Here is a 20476-nt window from a genome sequence, read left to right on the forward strand (position 1 = left end):
TTCCAGCTCTTTGGGAAGCTAAGAAACAACTCGCTCTGAACAGTGCTCTTACAGCCTAGTGGGAACATCTCTTCCAAAGGCCTGTGAAACGCAGTTTCTTTGCAGGCCTGATCTGGCTGAAGTAGCACTTCTGCTCTGGGTGTGCTACTTTGCCCTAGAGCTGAAAGGCACAACGTGCAGCCTTCTTTCCAAAGGGCGAGTTGGGCCCCACAGCATCTTGCTTCCAGCTCTTTGGGAAGCTAAGAAACAACTCGCTCTGCACAGTGCTCTTACAGCCTACGGGGAACATCACTTCCAAAGGCCTGTGAAACGCAGTTTCTTTGCAGGCCTGATCTGGCTGAAGTAGGACTTCTGCTCTGGGTGTGCTACTTTGCCCTAGAGCTGAAAGGCACAACGTGCAGGCTTCTTTCCAAAGGGCTAGTTGGGCCCCACAGCATCTTGCTTCCAGCTCTTTGGGAAGCTAAGAAACAACTCGCTCTGCACAGTGATCTTACAGCCTACGGGGAACATCACTTCCAAAGGCCTGTGAAACGCAGTTTCTTTGCAGGCCTGATCTGGCTGAAGTAGGACTTCTGCTCTGGGTGTGCTACTTTGCCCTAGAGCTGAAAGGCACAACGTGCAGGCTTCTTTCCAAAGGGAGAGTTGGGCCCCACAGCATCTTGCTTCCAGCTCTTTGGGAAGCTAAGAAACAACTCGCTCTGCACAGTGCTCTTACAGCCTATGGGGAACATCTCTTCCAAAGGCCTGTGAAACGCAGTTTCTTTTCAGGCCTGATCTGGCTGAAGTAGGACTTCTGCTCTCTGTGTGCTACTTTGCCCTAGAGCTGAAAGGCACAACGTTTAGGCTTCTTTCCAAAGGGCGAGTTGGGCCCCACAGCATCTTGCTTCCAGCTCTTTGGGAAGCTAAGAAACAACTCGCTCTGCACAGCGCTCTTACAGCCTACCGGGAACATGTCTTCCAAAGTCCTGTGAAACGCAGTTTCTTTTCAGGCCTGATCTGGCTGAAGTAGCACTTCTGCTCTGGGTGTGCTACTTTGCCCTAGAGCTGAAAGGCACAACGTGCAGGCTTCTTTCCAAAGGGCGAGTTGGGCCCCACAGCATCTTGCTTCCAGCTCTTTGGGAAGCTAAGAAACAACTCGCTCTGCACAGTGCTCTTACAGCCTACCGGGAACATCTCTTCCAAAGGCCTGTGAAACGCAGTTTCTTTGCAGGCCTGATCTGGCTGAAGTAGCACTTCTGCTCTGGGTGTGCTACTTTGCCCTAGAGCTGAAAGGCACAACGTGCAGGCTTCTTTCCAAAGGGCGAGTTGGGCCCCACAGCATCTTGCTTCCAGCTCTTTGGGAAGCTAAGAAACAACTCGCTCTGCACAGTGCTCTTACAGCCTACCGGGAGCATGTCTTCCAAAGGCCTGTGAAACGCAGTTTCTTTGCAGGTCTGATCTGGCTGAAGTAGGACTTCTGCTCTGGGTGTGCTACTTTGCCCTAGAGCTGAAAGGCACAACGTGCAGGCTTCTTTCCAAAGGGCGAGTTGGGCCCCACAGCATCTTGCTTCCAGCTCTTTGGGAAGCTAAGAAACAACTCGCTCTGCACAGTGCTCTTACAGCCTAGTGGGAACATCTCTTCCAACGGCCTGTGAAACGCAGTTTCTTTGCAGGCCTGATCTGGCTGAAGTAGGACTTTTGCTCTGGGTGTGCTACTTTGCCCTAGAGCTGAAAGGCACAACGTGCAGGCTTCTTTCCAAAGGGCGAGTTGGGCCCCACAGCATCTTGCTTCCAGCTCTTTGGGAAGCTAAGAAACAACTCGCTCTGAACAGTGCTCTTACAGCCTAGTGGGAACATCTCTTCCAAAGGCCTGTGAAACGCAGTTTCTTTGCAGGCCTGATCTGGCTGAAGTAGCACTTCTGCTCTGGGTGTGCTACTTTGCCCTAGAGCTGAAAGGCACAACGTGCAGGCTTCTTTCCAAAGGGCGAGTTGGGCCCCACAGCATCTTGCTTCCAGCTCTTTGGGAAGCTAAGAAACAACTCGCTCTGCACAGTGCTCTTACAGCCTAGTGGGAACATCTCTTCCAAAGGCCTGTGAAACGCAGTTTCTTTGCAGGCCTGATCTGGCTGAAGTAGCACTTCTGCTCTGGGTGTGCTACTTTGCCCTAGAGCTGAAAGGCACAACGTGCAGGCTTCTTTCCAAAGGGCGAGTTGGGCCCCACAGCATCTTGCTTCCAGCTCTTTGGGAAGCTAAGAAACAACTCGCTCTGCACAGTGCTCTTACAGCCTACGGGGAACATCACTTCCAAAGGCCTGTGAAACGCAGTTTCTTTGCAGGCCTGATCTGGCTGAAGTAGGACTTCTGCTCTGGGTGTGCTACTTTGCCCTAGAGCTGAAAGGCACAACGTGCAGGCTTCTTTCCAAAGGGCGAGTTGGGCCCCACAGCATCTTGCTTCCAGCTCTTTGGGAAGCTAAGAAACAACTCGCTCTGCACAGTGCTCTTACAGCCTAGTGGGAACATCTCTTCCAAAGGCCTGTGAAACGCAGTTTCTTTGCAGGCCTGATCTGGCTGAAGTAGGACTTCTGCTCTGGGTGTGCTACTTTGCCCTACAGCTGAAAGGCACAACGTGCAGGCTTCTTTCCAAAGGGCGAGTTGGGCCCCACAGCATCTTGCTTCCAGCTCTTTGGGAAGCTAAGAAACAACTCGCTCTGCACAGTGCTCTTACAGCCTACCGGGAACATGTCTTCCAAAGGCCTGTGAAAGGCAGTTTCTTTGCAGGTCTGATCTGGCTGAAGTAGGACTTCTGCTCTGGGTGTGCTACTTTGCCCTAGAGCTGAAAGGCACAACGTGCAGGCTTCTTTCCAAAGGGCGAGTTGGGCCCCACAGCATCTTGCTTCCAGCTCTTTGGGAAGCTAAGAAACAACTCGCTCTGCACAGTGCTCTTACAGCCTAGTGGGAACATCTCTTCCAACGGCCTGTGAAACGCAGTTTCTTTGCAGGCCTGATCTGGCTGAAGTAGGACTTTTGCTCTGGGTGTGCTACTTTGCCCTAGAGCTGAAAGGCACAACGTGCAGGCTTCTTTCCAAAGGGCGAGTTGGGCCCCACAGCATCTTGCTTCCAGCTCTTTGGGAAGCTAAGAAACAACTCGCTCTGCACAGTGCTCTTACAGCCTAGTGGGAACATCTCTTCCAAAGGCCTGTGAAACGCAGTTTCTTTGCAGGCCTGATCTGGCTGAAGTAGGACTTCTGCTCTGGGTGTGCTACTTTGCCCTAGAGCTGAAAGGCACAACGTGCAGGCTTCTTTCCAAAGGGCGAGTTGGGCCCCACAGCATCTTGCTTCCAGCTCTTTGGGAAGCTAAGAAACAACTCGCTCTGCACAGTGCTCTTACAGCCTAGTGGGAACATCTCTTCCAAAGGCCTGTGAAACGCAGTTTCTTTGCAGGCCTGATCTGGCTGAAGTAGCACTTCTGCTCTGGGTGTGCTACTTTGCCCTAGAGCTGAAAGGCACAACGTGCAGGCTTCTTTCCAAAGGGCGAGTTGGGCCCCACAGCATCTTGCTTCCAGCTCTTTGGGAAGCTAAGAAACAACTCGCTCTGCACAGTGCTCTTACAGCCTACGGGGAACATCACTTCCAAAGGCCTGTGAAACGCAGTTTCTTTGCAGGCCTGATCTGGCTGAAGTAGGACTTCTGCTCTGGGTGTGCTACTTTGCCCTAGAGCTGAAAGGCACAACGTGCAGGCTTCTTTCCAAAGGGCGAGTTGGGCCCCACAGCATCTTGCTTCCAGCTCTTTGGGAAGCTAAGAAACAACTCGCTCTGCACAGTGCTCTTACAGCCTAGTGGGAACATCTCTTCCAAAGGCCTGTGAAACGCAGTTTCTTTGCAGGCCTGATCTGGCTGAAGTAGGACTTCTGCTCTGGGTGTGCTACTTTGCCCTAGAGCTGAAAGGCACAACGTGCAGGCTTCTTTCCAAAGGGCGAGTTGGGCCCCACAGCATCTTGCTTCCAGCTCTTTGGGAAGCTAAGAAACAACTCGCTCTGCACAGTGCTCTTACAGCCTACGGGGAACATCACTTCCAAAGGCCTGTGAAACGCAGTTTCTTTGCAGGCCTGATCTGGCTGAAGTAGGACTTCTGCTCTGGGTGTGCTACTTTGCCCTAGAGCTGAAAGGCACAACGTGCAGGCTTCTTTCCAAAGGGCGAGTTGGGCCCCACAGCATCTTGCTTCCAGCTCTTTGGGAAGCTAAGAAACAACTCGCTCTGCACAGCGCTCTTACAGCCTACCGGGAACATGTCTTCCAAAGTCCTGTGAAACGCAGTTTCTTTTCAGGCCTGATCTGGCTGAAGTAGCACTTCTGCTCTGGGTGTGCTACTTTGCCCTAGAGCTGAAAGGCACAACGTGCAGGCTTCTTTCCAAAGGGCGAGTTGGGCCCCACAGCATCTTGCTTCCAGCTCTTTGGGAAGCTAAGAAACAACTCGCTCTGCACAGTGCTCTTACAGCCTACCGGGAACATCTCTTCCAAAGGCCTGTGAAACGCAGTTTCTTTGCAGGCCTGATCTGGCTGAAGTAGCACTTCTGCTCTGGGTGTGCTACTTTGCCCTAGAGCTGAAAGGCACAACGTGCAGGCTTCTTTCCAAAGGGCGAGTTGGGCCCCACAGCATCTTGCTTCCAGCTCTTTGGGAAGCTAAGAAACCACTCGCTCTGCACAGTGCTCTTACAGCCTACCGGGAACATGTCTTCCAAAGGCCTGTGAAACGCAGTTTCTTTGCAGGTCTGATCTGGCTGAAGTAGGACTTCTGCTCTGGGTGTGCTACTTTGCCCTAGAGCTGAAAGGCACAACGTGCAGGCTTCTTTCCAAAGGGCGAGTTGGGCCCCACAGCATCTTGCTTCCAGCTCTTTGGGAAGCTAAGAAACAACTCGCTCTGCACAGTGCTCTTACAGCCTAGTGGGAACATCTCTTCCAACGGCCTGTGAAACGCAGTTTCTTTGCAGGCCTGATCTGGCTGAAGTAGGACTTTTGCTCTGGGTGTGCTACTTTGCCCTAGAGCTGAAAGGCACAACGTGCAGGCTTCTTTCCAAAGGGCGAGTTGGGCCCCACAGCATCTTGCTTCCAGCTCTTTGGGAAGCTAAGAAACAACTCGCTCTGAACAGTGCTCTTACAGCCTAGTGGGAACATCTCTTCCAAAGGCCTGTGAAACGCAGTTTCTTTGCAGGCCTGATCTGGCTGAAGTAGCACTTCTGCTCTGGGTGTGCTACTTTGCCCTAGAGCTGAAAGGCACAACGTGCAGCCTTCTTTCCAAAGGGCGAGTTGGGCCCCACAGCATCTTGCTTCCAGCTCTTTGGGAAGCTAAGAAACAACTCGCTCTGCACAGTGCTCTTACAGCCTACGGGGAACATCACTTCCAAAGGCCTGTGAAACGCAGTTTCTTTGCAGGCCTGATCTGGCTGAAGTAGGACTTCTGCTCTGGGTGTGCTACTTTGCCCTAGAGCTGAAAGGCACAACGTGCAGGCTTCTTTCCAAAGGGCTAGTTGGGCCCCACAGCATCTTGCTTCCAGCTCTTTGGGAAGCTAAGAAACAACTCGCTCTGCACAGTGATCTTACAGCCTACGGGGAACATCACTTCCAAAGGCCTGTGAAACGCAGTTTCTTTGCAGGCCTGATCTGGCTGAAGTAGGACTTCTGCTCTGGGTGTGCTACTTTGCCCTAGAGCTGAAAGGCACAACGTGCAGGCTTCTTTCCAAAGGGAGAGTTGGGCCCCACAGCATCTTGCTTCCAGCTCTTTGGGAAGCTAAGAAACAACTCGCTCTGCACAGTGCTCTTACAGCCTATGGGGAACATCTCTTCCAAAGGCCTGTGAAACGCAGTTTCTTTTCAGGCCTGATCTGGCTGAAGTAGGACTTCTGCTCTCTGTGTGCTACTTTGCCCTAGAGCTGAAAGGCACAACGTGCAGGCTTCTTTCCAAAGGGCGAGTTGGGCCCCACAGCATCTTGCTTCCAGCTCTTTGGGAAGCTAAGAAACAACTCGCTCTGCACAGTGCTCTTACAGCCTAGTGGGAACATCTCTTCCAAAGGCCTGTGAAACGCAGTTTCTTTGCAGGCCTGATCTGGCTGAAGTAGCACTTCTGCTCTGGGTGTGCTACTTTGCCCTAGAGCTGAAAGGCACAACGTGCAGGCTTCTTTCCAAAGGGCGAGTTGGGCCCCACAGCATCTTGCTTCCAGCTCTTTGGGAAGCTAAGAAACAACTCGCTCTGCACAGTGCTCTTACAGCCTACGGGGAACATCACTTCCAAAGGCCTGTGAAACGCAGTTTCTTTGCAGGCCTGATCTGGCTGAAGTAGGACTTCTGCTCTGGGTGTGCTACTTTGCCCTAGAGCTGAAAGGCACAACGTGCAGGCTTCTTTCCAAAGGGCGAGTTGGGCCCCACAGCATCTTGCTTCCAGCTCTTTGGGAAGCTAAGAAACAACTCGCTCTGCACAGTGCTCTTACAGCCTAGTGGGAACATCTCTTCCAAAGGCCTGTGAAACGCAGTTTCTTTGCAGGCCTGATCTGGCTGAAGTAGGACTTCTGCTCTGGGTGTGCTACTTTGCCCTAGAGCTGAAAGGCACAACGTGCAGGCTTCTTTCCAAAGGGCGAGTTGGGCCCCACAGCATCTTGCTTCCAGCTCTTTGGGAAGCTAAGAAACAACTCGCTCTGCACAGTGCTCTTACAGCCTACCGGGAACATGTCTTCCAAAGGCCTGTGAAAGGCAGTTTCTTTGCAGGCCTGATCTGGCTGAAGTAGCACTTCTGCTCTGGGTGTGCTACTTTGCCCTAGAGCTGAAAGGCACAACGTGCAGGCTTCTTTCCAAAGGGCTAGTTGGGCCCCACAGCATCTTGCTTCCAGCTCTTTGGGAAGCTAAGAAACAACTCGCTCTGCACAGTGATCTTACAGCCTACGGGGAACATCACTTCCAAAGGCCTGTGAAACGCAGTTTCTTTGCAGGCCTGATCTGGCTGAAGTAGGACTTCTGCTCTGGGTGTGCTACTTTGCCCTAGAGCTGAAAGGCACAACGTGCAGGCTTCTTTCCAAAGGGAGAGTTGGGCCCCACAGCATCTTGCTTCCAGCTCTTTGGGAAGCTAAGAAACAACTCGCTCTGCACAGTGCTCTTACAGCCTATGGGGAACATCTCTTCCAAAGGCCTGTGAAACGCAGTTTCTTTGCAGGCCTGATCTGGCTGAAGTAGGACTTCTGCTCTCTGTGTGCTACTTTGCCCTAGAGCTGAAAGGCACAACGTGCAGGCTTCTTTCCAAAGGGCGAGTTGGGCCCCACAGCATCTTGCTTCCAGCTCTTTGGGAAGCTAAGAAACAACTCGCTCTGCACAGCGCTCTTACAGCCTACCGGGAACATGTCTTCCAAAGTCCTGTGAAACGCAGTTTCTTTTCAGGCCTGATCTGGCTGAAGTAGCACTTCTGCTCTGGGTGTGCTACTTTGCCCTAGAGCTGAAAGGCACAACGTGCAGGCTTCTTTCCAAAGGGCGAGTTGGGCCCCACAGCATCTTGCTTCCAGCTCTTTGGGAAGCTAAGAAACAACTCGCTCTGCACAGTGCTCTTACAGCCTAGTGGGAACATCTCTTCCAACGGCCTGTGAAACGCAGTTTCTTTGCAGGCCTGATCTGGCTGAAGTAGGACTTTTGCTCTGGGTGTGCTACTTTGCCCTAGAGCTGAAAGGCACAACGTGCAGGCTTCTTTCCAAAGGGCGAGTTGGGCCCCACAGCATCTTGCTTCCAGCTCTTTGGGAAGCTAAGAAACAACTCGCTCTGAACAGTGCTCTTACAGCCTAGTGGGAACATCTCTTCCAAAGGCCTGTGAAACGCAGTTTCTTTGCAGGCCTGATCTGGCTGAAGTAGCACTTCTGCTCTGGGTGTGCTACTTTGCCCTAGAGCTGAAAGGCACAACGTGCAGCCTTCTTTCCAAAGGGAGAGTTGGGCCCCACAGCATCTTGCTTCCAGCTCTTTGGGAAGCTAAGAAACAACTCGCTCTGCACAGTGCTCTTACAGCCTACGGGGAACATCACTTCCAAAGGCCTGTGAAACGCAGTTTCTTTGCAGGCCTGATCTGGCTGAAGTAGGACTTCTGCTCTGGGTGTGCTACTTTGCCCTAGAGCTGAAAGGCACAACGTGCAGGCTTCTTTCCAAAGGGCTAGTTGGGCCCCACAGCATCTTGCTTCCAGCTCTTTGGGAAGCTAAGAAACAACTCGCTCTGCACAGTGATCTTACAGCCTACGGGGAACATCACTTCCAAAGGCCTGTGAAACGCAGTTTCTTTGCAGGCCTGATCTGGCTGAAGTAGGACTTCTGCTCTGGGTGTGCTACTTTGCCCTAGAGCTGAAAGGCACAACGTGCAGGCTTCTTTCCAAAGGGAGAGTTGGGCCCCACAGCATCTTGCTTCCAGCTCTTTGGGAAGCTAAGAAACAACTCGCTCTGCACAGTGCTCTTAGAGCCTATGGGGAACATCTCTTCCAAAGGCCTGTGAAACGCAGTTTCTTTTCAGGCCTGATCTGGCTGAAGTAGGACTTCTGCTCTCTGTGTGCTACTTTGCCCTAGAGCTGAAAGGCACAACGTGCAGGCTTCTTTCCAAAGGGCGAGTTGGGCCCCACAGCATCTTGCTTCCAGCTCTTTGGGAAGCTAAGAAACAACTCGCTCTGCACAGCGCTCTTACAGCCTACCGGGAACATGTCTTCCAAAGTCCTGTGAAACGCAGTTTCTTTTCAGGCCTGATCTGGCTGAAGTAGCACTTCTGCTCTGGGTGTGCTACTTTGCCCTAGAGCTGAAAGGCACAACGTGCAGGCTTCTTTCCAAAGGGCGAGTTGGGCCCCACAGCATCTTGCTTCCAGCTCTTTGGGAAGCTAAGAAACAACTCGCTCTGCACAGTGCTCTTACAGCCTACCGGGAACATCTCTTCCAAAGGCCTGTGAAACGCAGTTTCTTTGCAGGCCTGATCTGGCTGAAGTAGCACTTCTGCTCTGGGTGTGCTACTTTGCCCTAGAGCTGAAAGGCACAACGTGCAGGCTTCTTTCCAAAGGGCGAGTTGGGCCCCACAGCATCTTGCTTCCAGCTCTTTGGGAAGCTAAGAAACAACTCGCTCTGCACAGTGCTCTTACAGCCTACCGGGAGCATGTCTTCCAAAGGCCTGTGAAACGCAGTTTCTTTGCAGGTCTGATCTGGCTGAAGTAGGACTTCTGCTCTGGGTGTGCTACTTTGCCCTAGAGCTGAAAGGCACAACGTGCAGGCTTCTTTCCAAAGGGCGAGTTGGGCCCCACAGCATCTTGCTTCCAGCTCTTTGGGAAGCTAAGAAACAACTCGCTCTGCACAGTGCTCTTACAGCCTAGTGGGAACATCTCTTCCAACGGCCTGTGAAACGCAGTTTCTTTGCAGGCCTGATCTGGCTGAAGTAGGACTTTTGCTCTGGGTGTGCTACTTTGCCCTAGAGCTGAAAGGCACAACGTGCAGGCTTCTTTCCAAAGGGCGAGTTGGGCCCCACAGCATCTTGCTTCCAGCTCTTTGGGAAGCTAAGAAACAACTCGCTCTGAACAGTGCTCTTACAGCCTAGTGGGAACATCTCTTCCAAAGGCCTGTGAAACGCAGTTTCTTTGCAGGCCTGATCTGGCTGAAGTAGCACTTCTGCTCTGGGTGTGCTACTTTGCCCTAGAGCTGAAAGGCACAACGTGCAGGCTTCTTTCCAAAGGGCGAGTTGGGCCCCACAGCATCTTGCTTCCAGCTCTTTGGGAAGCTAAGAAACAACTCGCTCTGCACAGTGCTCTTACAGCCTAGTGGGAACATCTCTTCCAAAGGCCTGTGAAACGCAGTTTCTTTGCAGGCCTGATCTGGCTGAAGTAGCACTTCTGCTCTGGGTGTGCTACTTTGCCCTAGAGCTGAAAGGCACAACGTGCAGGCTTCTTTCCAAAGGGCGAGTTGGGCCCCACAGCATCTTGCTTCCAGCTCTTTGGGAAGCTAAGAAACAACTCGCTCTGCACAGTGCTCTTACAGCCTACGGGGAACATCACTTCCAAAGGCCTGTGAAACGCAGTTTCTTTGCAGGCCTGATCTGGCTGAAGTAGGACTTCTGCTCTGGGTGTGCTACTTTGCCCTAGAGCTGAAAGGCACAACGTGCAGGCTTCTTTCCAAAGGGCGAGTTGGGCCCCACAGCATCTTGCTTCCAGCTCTTTGGGAAGCTAAGAAACAACTCGCTCTGCACAGTGCTCTTACAGCCTATGGGGAACATCTCTTCCAAAGGCCTGTGAAACGCAGTTTCTTTGCAGGCCTGATCTGGCTGAAGTAGGACTTCTGCTCTCTGTGTGCTACTTTGCCCTAGAGCTGAAAGGCACAACGTGCAGGCTTCTTTCCAAAGGGCGAGTTGGGCCCCACAGCATCTTGCTTCCAGCTCTTTGGGAAGCTAAGAAACAACTCGCTCTGCACAGCGCTCTTACAGCCTACCGGGAACATGTCTTCCAAAGTCCTGTGAAACGCAGTTTCTTTTCAGGCCTGATCTGGCTGAAGTAGCACTTCTGCTCTGGGTGTGGTACTTTGCCCTAGAGCTGAAAGGCACAACGTGCAGGCTTCTTTCCAAAGGGCGAGTTGGGCCCCACAGCATCTTGCTTCCAGCTCTTTGGGAAGCTAAGAAACAACTCGCTCTGCACAGTGCTCTTACAGCCTACCGGGAACATCTCTTCCAAAGGCCTGTGAAACGCAGTTTCTTTGCAGGCCTGATGTGGCTGAAGTAGCACTTCTGCTCTGGGTGTGCTACTTTGCCCTAGAGCTGAAAGGCACAACGTGCAGGCTTCTTTCCAAAGGGCGAGTTGGGCCCCACAGCATCTTGCTTCCAGCTCTTTGGGAAGCTAAGAAACAACTCGCTCTGCACAGTGCTCTTACAGCCTACCGGGAACATCTCTTCCAACGGTCTGTGAAACGCAGTTTCTTTGCAGGCCTGATCTGGCTGAAGTAGGACTTTTGCTCTGGGTGTGCTACTTTGCCCTAGAGCTGAAAGGCACAACGTGCAGGCTTCTTTCCAAAGGGCGAGTTGGGCCCCACAGCATCTTGCTTCCAGCTCTTTGGGAAGCTAAGAAACAACTCGCTCTGAACAGTGCTCTTACAGCCTAGTGGGAACATCTCTTCCAAAGGCCTGTGAAACGCAGTTTCTTTGCAGGCCTGATCTGGCTGAAGTAGCACTTCTGCTCTGGGTGTGCTACTTTGCCCTAGAGCTGAAAGGCACAACGTGCAGCCTTCTTTCCAAAGGGCGAGTTGGGCCCCACAGCATCTTGCTTCCAGCTCTTTGGGAAGCTAAGAAACAACTCGCTCTGCACAGTGCTCTTACAGCCTACGGGGAACATCACTTCCAAAGGCCTGTGAAACGCAGTTTCTTTGCAGGCCTGATCTGGCTGAAGTAGGACTTCTGCTCTGGGTGTGCTACTTTGCCCTAGAGCTGAAAGGCACAACGTGCAGGCTTCTTTCCAAAGGGCGAGTTGGGCCCCACAGCATCTTGCTTCCAGCTCTTTGGGAAGCTAAGAAACAACTCGCTCTGCACAGTGCTCTTACAGCCTAGTGGGAACATCTCTTCCAAAGGCCTGTGAAACGCAGTTTCTTTGCAGGCCTGATCTGGCTGAAGTAGGACTTCTGCTCTGGGTGTGCTACTTTGCCCTACAGCTGAAAGGCACAACGTGCAGGCTTCTTTCCAAAGGGCGAGTTGGGCCCCACAGCATCTTGCTTCCAGCTCTTTGGGAAGCTAAGAAACAACTCGCTCTGCACAGTGCTCTTACAGCCTAGTGGGAACATCTCTTCCAACGGCCTGTGAAACGCAGTTTCTTTGCAGGCCTGATCTGGCTGAAGTAGGACTTTTGCTCTGGGTGTGCTACTTTGCCCTAGAGCTGAAAGGCACAACGTGCAGGCTTCTTTCCAAAGGGCGAGTTGGGCCCCACAGCATCTTGCTTCCAGCTCTTTGGGAAGCTAAGAAACAACTCGCTCTGAACAGTGCTCTTACAGCCTAGTGGGAACATCTCTTCCAAAGGCCTGTGAAACGCAGTTTCTTTGCAGGCCTGATCTGGCTGAAGTAGCACTTCTGCTCTGGGTGTGCTACTTTGCCCTAGAGCTGAAAGGCACAACGTGCAGCCTTCTTTCCAAAGGGCGAGTTGGGCCCCACAGCATCTTGCTTCCAGCTCTTTGGGAAGCTAAGAAACAACTCGCTCTGCACAGTGCTCTTACAGCCTACGGGGAACATCACTTCCAAAGGCCTGTGAAACGCAGTTTCTTTGCAGGCCTGATCTGGCTGAAGTAGGACTTCTGCTCTGGGTGTGCTACTTTGCCCTAGAGCTGAAAGGCACAACGTGCAGGCTTCTTTCCAAAGGGCTAGTTGGGCCCCACAGCATCTTGCTTCCAGCTCTTTGGGAAGCTAAGAAACAACTCGCTCTGCACAGTGATCTTACAGCCTACGGGGAACATCACTTCCAAAGGCCTGTGAAACGCAGTTTCTTTGCAGGCCTGATCTGGCTGAAGTAGGACTTCTGCTCTGGGTGTGCTACTTTGCCCTAGAGCTGAAAGGCACAACGTGCAGGCTTCTTTCCAAAGGGAGAGTTGGGCCCCACAGCATCTTGCTTCCAGCTCTTTGGGAAGCTAAGAAACAACTCGCTCTGCACAGTGCTCTTACAGCCTATGGGGAACATCTCTTCCAAAGGCCTGTGAAACGCAGTTTCTTTTCAGGCCTGATCTGGCTGAAGTAGGACTTCTGCTCTCTGTGTGCTACTTTGCCCTAGAGCTGAAAGGCACAACGTGCAGGCTTCTTTCCAAAGGGCGAGTTGGGCCCCACAGCATCTTGCTTCCAGCTCTTTGGGAAGCTAAGAAACAACTCGCTCTGCACAGCGCTCTTACAGCCTACCGGGAACATGTCTTCCAAAGTCCTGTGAAACGCAGTTTCTTTTCAGGCCTGATCTGGCTGAAGTAGCACTTCTGCTCTGGGTGTGCTACTTTGCCCTAGAGCTGAAAGGCACAACGTGCAGGCTTCTTTCCAAAGGGCGAGTTGGGCCCCACAGCATCTTGCTTCCAGCTCTTTGGGAAGCTAAGAAACAACTCGCTCTGCACAGTGCTCTTACAGCCTACCGGGAACATCTCTTCCAAAGGCCTGTGAAACGCAGTTTCTTTGCAGGCCTGATCTGGCTGAAGTAGCACTTCTGCTCTGGGTGTGCTACTTTGCCCTAGAGCTGAAAGGCACAACGTGCAGGCTTCTTTCCAAAGGGCGAGTTGGGCCCCACAGCATCTTGCTTCCAGCTCTTTGGGAAGCTAAGAAACAACTCGCTCTGCACAGTGCTCTTACAGCCTACCGGGAGCATGTCTTCCAAAGGCCTGTGAAACGCAGTTTCTTTGCAGGTCTGATCTGGCTGAAGTAGGACTTCTGCTCTGGGTGTGCTACTTTGCCCTAGAGCTGAAAGGCACAACGTGCAGGCTTCTTTCCAAAGGGCGAGTTGGGCCCCACAGCATCTTGCTTCCAGCTCTTTGGGAAGCTAAGAAACAACTCGCTCTGCACAGTGCTCTTACAGCCTAGTGGGAACATCTCTTCCAACGGCCTGTGAAACGCAGTTTCTTTGCAGGCCTGATCTGGCTGAAGTAGGACTTTTGCTCTGGGTGTGCTACTTTGCCCTAGAGCTGAAAGGCACAACGTGCAGGCTTCTTTCCAAAGGGCGAGTTGGGCCCCACAGCATCTTGCTTCCAGCTCTTTGGGAAGCTAAGAAACAACTCGCTCTGAACAGTGCTCTTACAGCCTAGTGGGAACATCTCTTCCAAAGGCCTGTGAAACGCAGTTTCTTTGCAGGCCTGATCTGGCTGAAGTAGCACTTCTGCTCTGGGTGTGCTACTTTGCCCTAGAGCTGAAAGGCACAACGTGCAGGCTTCTTTCCAAAGGGCGAGTTGGGCCCCACAGCATCTTGCTTCCAGCTCTTTGGGAAGCTAAGAAACAACTCGCTCTGCACAGTGCTCTTACAGCCTAGTGGGAACATCTCTTCCAAAGGCCTGTGAAACGCAGTTTCTTTGCAGGCCTGATCTGGCTGAAGTAGCACTTCTGCTCTGGGTGTGCTACTTTGCCCTAGAGCTGAAAGGCACAACGTGCAGGCTTCTTTCCAAAGGGCGAGTTGGGCCCCACAGCATCTTGCTTCCAGCTCTTTGGGAAGCTAAGAAACAACTCGCTCTGCACAGTGCTCTTACAGCCTACGGGGAACATCACTTCCAAAGGCCTGTGAAACGCAGTTTCTTTGCAGGCCTGATCTGGCTGAAGTAGGACTTCTGCTCTGGGTGTGCTACTTTGCCCTAGAGCTGAAAGGCACAACGTGCAGGCTTCTTTCCAAAGGGCGAGTTGGGCCCCACAGCATCTTGCTTCCAGCTCTTTGGGAAGCTAAGAAACAACTCGCTCTGCACAGTGCTCTTACAGCCTAGTGGGAACATCTCTTCCAAAGGCCTGTGAAACGCAGTTTCTTTGCAGGCCTGATCTGGCTGAAGTAGGACTTCTGCTCTGGGTGTGCTACTTTGCCCTACAGCTGAAAGGCACAACGTGCAGGCTTCTTTCCAAAGGGCGAGTTGGGCCCCACAGCATCTTGCTTCCAGCTCTTTGGGAAGCTAAGAAACAACTCGCTCTGCACAGTGCTCTTACAGCCTACCGGGAACATGTCTTCCAAAGGCCTGTGAAAGGCAGTTTCTTTGCAGGCCTGATCTGGCTGAAGTAGCACTTCTGCTCTGGGTGTGCTACTTTGCCCTAGAGCTGAAAGGCACAACGTGCAGGCTTCTTTCCAAAGGGCTAGTTGGGCCCCACAGCATCTTGCTTCCAGCTCTTTGGGAAGCTAAGAAACAACTCGCTCTGCACAGTGATCTTACAGCCTACGGGGAACATCACTTCCAAAGGCCTGTGAAACGCAGTTTCTTTGCAGGCCTGATCTGGCTGAAGTAGGACTTCTGCTCTGGGTGTGCTACTTTGCCCTAGAGCTGAAAGGCACAACGTGCAGGCTTCTTTCCAAAGGGAGAGTTGGGCCCCACAGCATCTTGCTTCCAGCTCTTTGGGAAGCTAAGAAACAACTCGCTCTGCACAGTGCTCTTACAGCCTATGGGGAACATCTCTTCCAAAGGCCTGTGAAACGCAGTTTCTTTGCAGGCCTGATCTGGCTGAAGTAGGACTTCTGCTCTCTGTGTGCTACTTTGCCCTAGAGCTGAAAGGCACAACGTGCAGGCTTCTTTCCAAAGGGCGAGTTGGGCCCCACAGCATCTTGCTTCCAGCTCTTTGGGAAGCTAAGAAACAACTCGCTCTGCACAGCGCTCTTACAGCCTACCGGGAACATGTCTTCCAAAGTCCTGTGAAACGCAGTTTCTTTTCAGGCCTGATCTGGCTGAAGTAGCACTTCTGCTCTGGGTGTGGTACTTTGCCCTAGAGCTGAAAGGCACAACGTGCAGGCTTCTTTCCAAAGGGCGAGTTGGGCCCCACAGCATCTTGCTTCCAGCTCTTTGGGAAGCTAAGAAACAACTCGCTCTGCACAGTGCTCTTACAGCCTACCGGGAACATCTCTTCCAAAGGCCTGTGAAACGCAGTTTCTTTGCAGGCCTGATCTGGCTGAAGTAGCACTTCTGCTCTGGGTGTGCTACTTTGCCCTAGAGCTGAAAGGCACAACGTGCAGGCTTCTTTCCAAAGGGCGAGTTGGGCCCCACAGCATCTTGCTTCCAGCTCTTTGGGAAGCTAAGAAACAACTCGCTCTGCACAGTGCTCTTACAGCCTACCGGGAACATCTCTTCCAACGGTCTGTGAAACGCAGTTTCTTTGCAGGCCTGATCTGGCTGAAGTAGGACTTTTGCTCTGGGTGTGCTACTTTGCCCTAGAGCTGAAAGGCACAACGTGCAGGCTTCTTTCCAAAGGGCGAGTTGGGCCCCACAGCATCTTGCTTCCAGCTCTTTGGGAAGCTAAGAAACAACTCGCTCTGAACAGTGCTCTTACAGCCTAGTGGGAACATCTCTTCCAAAGGCCTGTGAAACGCAGTTTCTTTGCAGGCCTGATCTGGCTGAAGTAGCACTTCTGCTCTGGGTGTGCTACTTTGCCCTAGAGCTGAAAGGCACAACGTGCAGCCTTCTTTCCAAAGGGCGAGTTGGGCCCCACAGCATCTTGCTTCCAGCTCTTTGGGAAGCTAAGAAACAACTCGCTCTGCACAGTGCTCTTACAGCCTACGGGGAACATCACTTCCAAAGGCCTGTGAAACGCAGTTTCTTTGCAGGCCTGATCTGGCTGAAGTAGGACTTCTGCTCTGGGTGTGCTACTTTGCCCTAGAGCTGAAAGGCACAACGTGCAGGCTTCTTTCCAAAGGGCGAGTTGGGCCCCACAGCATCTTGCTTCCAGCTCTTTGGGAAGCTAAGAAACAACTCGCTCTGCACAGTGCTCTTACAGCCTAGTGGGAACATCTCTTCCAAAGGCCTGTGAAACGCAGTTTCTTTGCAGGCCTGATCTGGCTGAAGTAGGACTTCTGCTCTGGGTGTGCTACTTTGCCCTACAGCTGAAAGGCACAACGTGCAGGCTTCTTTCCAAAGGGCGAGTTGGGCCCCACAGCATCTTGCTTCCAGCTCTTTGGGAAGCTAAGAAACAACTCGCTCTGCACAGTGCTCTTACAGCCTAGTGGGAACATCTCTTCCAAAGGCCTGTGAAACGCAGTTTCTTTGCAGGCCTGATCTGGCTGAAGTAGGACTTCTGCTCTGGGTGTGCTACTTTGCCCTAGAGCTGAAAGGCACAACGTGCAGGCTTCTTTCCAAAGGGCGAGTTGGGCCCCACAGCATCTTGCTTCCAGCTCTTTGGGAAGCTAAGAAACAACTCGCTCTGCAGAGTGCTCTTACAGCCTACCGGGAACATCTCTTCCAAAGGCCTGTGAAACGCAGTTTCTTTGCAGGCCTGATCTGGCTGAAGTAGGACTTCTGCTCTGGGTGTGCTACTTTGCCCTAGAGCTGAAAGGCACAACGTGCAGGCTTCTTTCCAAAGGGCGAGTTGGGCCCCACAGCATCTTGCTTCCAGCTCTTTGGGAAGCTAAGAAACAACTCGCTCTGCACAGTGCTCTTACAGCCTACCGGGAACATCTCTTCCAAAGGCCTGTGAAACGCAGTTTCTTTGCAGGCCTGATCTGGCTGAAGTAGCACTTCTGCTCTGGGTGTGCTACTTTGCCCTAGAACTGAAAGGCACAACGTGCAGGCTTCTTTCCAAAGGGCGAGTTGGGCCCCACAGCATCTTGCTTCCAGCTCTTTGGGAAGCTAAGAAACAACTCGCTCTGCACAGTGCTCTTACAGCCTACGGGGAACATCACTTCCAAAGGCCTGTGAAACGCAGTTTCATTGCAGGCCTGATCTGGCTGAAGTAGGACTTCTGCTCTGGGTGTGCTACTTTGCCCTAGAGCTGAAAGGCACAACGTGCAGGCTTCTTTCCAAAGGGCGAGTTGGGCCCCACAGCATCTTGCTTCCAGCTCTTTGGGAAGCTAAGAAACAACTCGCTCTGCACAGTGCTCTTACAGCCTACCGGGAGCATCACTTCCAAAGGCCTGTGAAACGCAGTTTCTTTTCAGGCCTGATCTGGCTGAAGTAGCACTTCTGCTCTGGGTGTGCTACTTTGCCCTAGAGCTGAAAGGCACAACGTGCAGGCTTCTTTCCAAAGGGCGAGTTGGGCCCCACAGCATCTTGCTTCCAGCTCTTTGGGAAGCTAAGAAACAACTCGCTCTGCACAGTGCTCTTACAGCCTAGTGGGAACATCTCTTCCAAAGGCCTGTGAAACGCAGTTTCTTTGCAGGCCTGATCTGGCTGAAGTAGGACTTCTGCTCTGGGTGTGCTACTTTGCCCTAGAGCTGAAAGGCACAACGTGCAGGCTTCTTTCCAAAGGGCGAGTTGGGCCCCACAGCATCTTGCTTCCTGCTCTTTGGGAAGCTAAGAAACAACTCGCTCTGCACAGTGCTCTTACAGCCTACCGGGAACATGTCTTCCAAAGGCCTGTGAAACGCAGTTTCTTTGCAGGCCTGATCTGGCTGAAGTAGGACTTCTGCTCTGGGTGTGCTACTTTGCCCTAGAGCTGAAAGGCACAACGTGCAGGCTTCTTTCCAAAGGGCGAGTTGGGCCCCACAGCATCTTGCTTCCAGCTCTTTGGGAAGCTAAGAAACAACTCGCTCTGAACAGTGCTCTCACAGCCTAGTGGGAACATCTCTTCCAAAGGCCTGTGAAACGCAGTTTCTTTGCAGGCCTGATCTGGCTGAAGTAGCACTTCTGCTCTGGGTGTGCTACTTTGCCCTAGAGCTGAAAGGCACAACGTGCAGGCTTCTTTCCAAAGGGCGAGTTGGGCCCCACAGCATCTTGCTTCCAGCTCTTTGGGAAGCTAAGAAACAACTCGCTCTGCACAGTGCTCTTACAGCCTAGTGGGAACATGTCTTCCAAAGGCCTGTGAAACGCAGTTTCTTTGCAGGCCTGATCTGGCTGAAGTAGGACTTCTGCTCTGGGTGTGCTACTTTGCCCTAGAGCTGAAAGGCACAACGTGCAGGTTTCTTTCCAAAGGGCGAGTTGGGCCCCACAGCATCTTGCTTCCAGCTCTTTGGGAAGCTAAGAAACAACTCGCTCTGCACAGTGCTCTTACAGCCTACCGGGAACATGTCTTCCAAAGGCCTGTGAAACGCAGTTTCTTTGCAGGTCTGATCTGGCTGAAGTAGGACTTCTGCTCTGGGTGTGCTACTTTGCCCTAGACCTGAAAGGCACAACGTGCAGGCTTCTTTCCAAAGGGCGAGTTGGGCCCCACAGCATCTTGCTTCCAGCTCTTTGGGAAGCTAAGAAACAACTCGCTCTGCACAGTGCTCTTGGAGCCTACCGGGAACATCTCTTCCAAAGTCCTGTGAAACGCAGTTTCTTAGAAGGCCTGATCTGGCTGAAGTAGCACTTCTGCTCTGGGTGTGCTACTTTGCCCTAGAGCTGAAAGGCACAACGTGCAGGCTTCTTTCCAAAGGGCGAGTTGGGCCCCACAGCATCTTGCTTCCAGCTCTTTGGGAAGCTAAGAAACAACTCGCTCTGCACAGTGCTCTTACAGCCTAGTGGGAAAATCTCTTCCAAAGGCCCGTGAAACGCAGTTTCTTTGCAGGCCTGATCTGGCTGAAGTAGCACTTCTGCTCTGGGTGTGCTACTTTGCCCTAGAGCTGAAATGCACAACGTGCAGGCTTCTTTCCAAAGGGCGAGTTGGGCCCCACAGCATCTTGCTTCCAGCTCTTTGGGAAGCTAAGAAACAACTCGCTCTGCACAGTGCTCTTACAGCCTACGGGGAACATCACTTCCAAAGGCCTGTGAAACGCAGTCTCTTTGCAGGCCTGATCTGGCTGAAGTAGGACTTCTGCTCTGGGTGTGCTACTTTGCCCTAGAGCTGAAAGGCACAACGTGCAGGCTTCTTTCCAAAGGGCGAGTTGGGCCCCACAGCATCTTGCTTCCAGCTCTTTGGGAAGCTAAGAAACAACTCGCTCTGCACAGTGCTCTTACAGCCTACGGGGAACATCTCTTCCAATGGCCTGTGAAACGCAGTTTCTTTGCAGGCCTGATCTGGCTGAAGTAGCACTTCTGCTCTGGGTGTGCTACTTTGCCCTAGAGCTGAAAGGCACAACGTGCAGGCTTCTTTCCAAAGGGCGAGTTGGGCCCCACAGCATCTTGCTTCCAGCTCTTTGGGAAGCTAAGAAACAACTCGCTCTGCACAGTGCTCTTACAGCCTACCGGGAACATGTCTTCCAAAGGCCTGTGAAACGCAGTTTCTTTCCAGGCCTGATCTGGCTGAAGTAGCACTTCTGCTCTGGGTGTGCTACTTTGCCCTAGAGCTGAAAGGCACAACGTGCAGGCTTCTTTCCAAAGGGCGAGTTGGGCCCCACAGCATCTTGCTTCCAGCTCTTTGGGAAGCTAAGAAACAACTCGCTCTGCACAGTGCTCTTACAGCCTACGGGGAACATCACTTCCAAAGGCCTGTGAAACGCAGTTTCTTTGCAGGCCTGATCTGGCTGAAGTAGGACTTCTGCTCTGGGTGTGCTACTTTGCCCTAGAGCTGAAAGGCACAACGTGCAGGCTTCTTTCCAAAGGGCGAGTTGGGCCCCACAGCATCTTGCTTCCAGCTCTTTGGGAAGCTAAGAAACAACTCGCTCTGCACAGTGCTCTTACAGCCTAGTGGGAACATCTCTTCCAAAGGCCTGTGAAACGCAATTTCTTTGCAGGCCTGATCTGGCTGAAGTAGGACTTCTGCTCTGGGTGTGCTACTTTGCCCTAGAGCTGAAAGGCACAACGTGCAGGCTTCTTTCCAAAGGGCGAGTTGGGCCCCACAGCATCTTGCTTCCAGCTCTTTGGGAAGCTAAGAAACAACTCGCTCTGCACAGTGCTCTTACAGCCTACCGGGAACATGTCTTCCAAAGGCCTGTGAAACGCAGTTTCTTTGCAGGCCTGATCTGGCTGAAGTAGCACTTCTGCTCTGGGTGTG

Source organism: Equus caballus, chromosome 25, assembly GCF_041296265.1.
Source record: "Equus caballus isolate H_3958 breed thoroughbred chromosome 25, TB-T2T, whole genome shotgun sequence".
In the NCBI taxonomy this organism is placed as follows: Eukaryota; Metazoa; Chordata; class Mammalia; order Perissodactyla; family Equidae; genus Equus; species Equus caballus.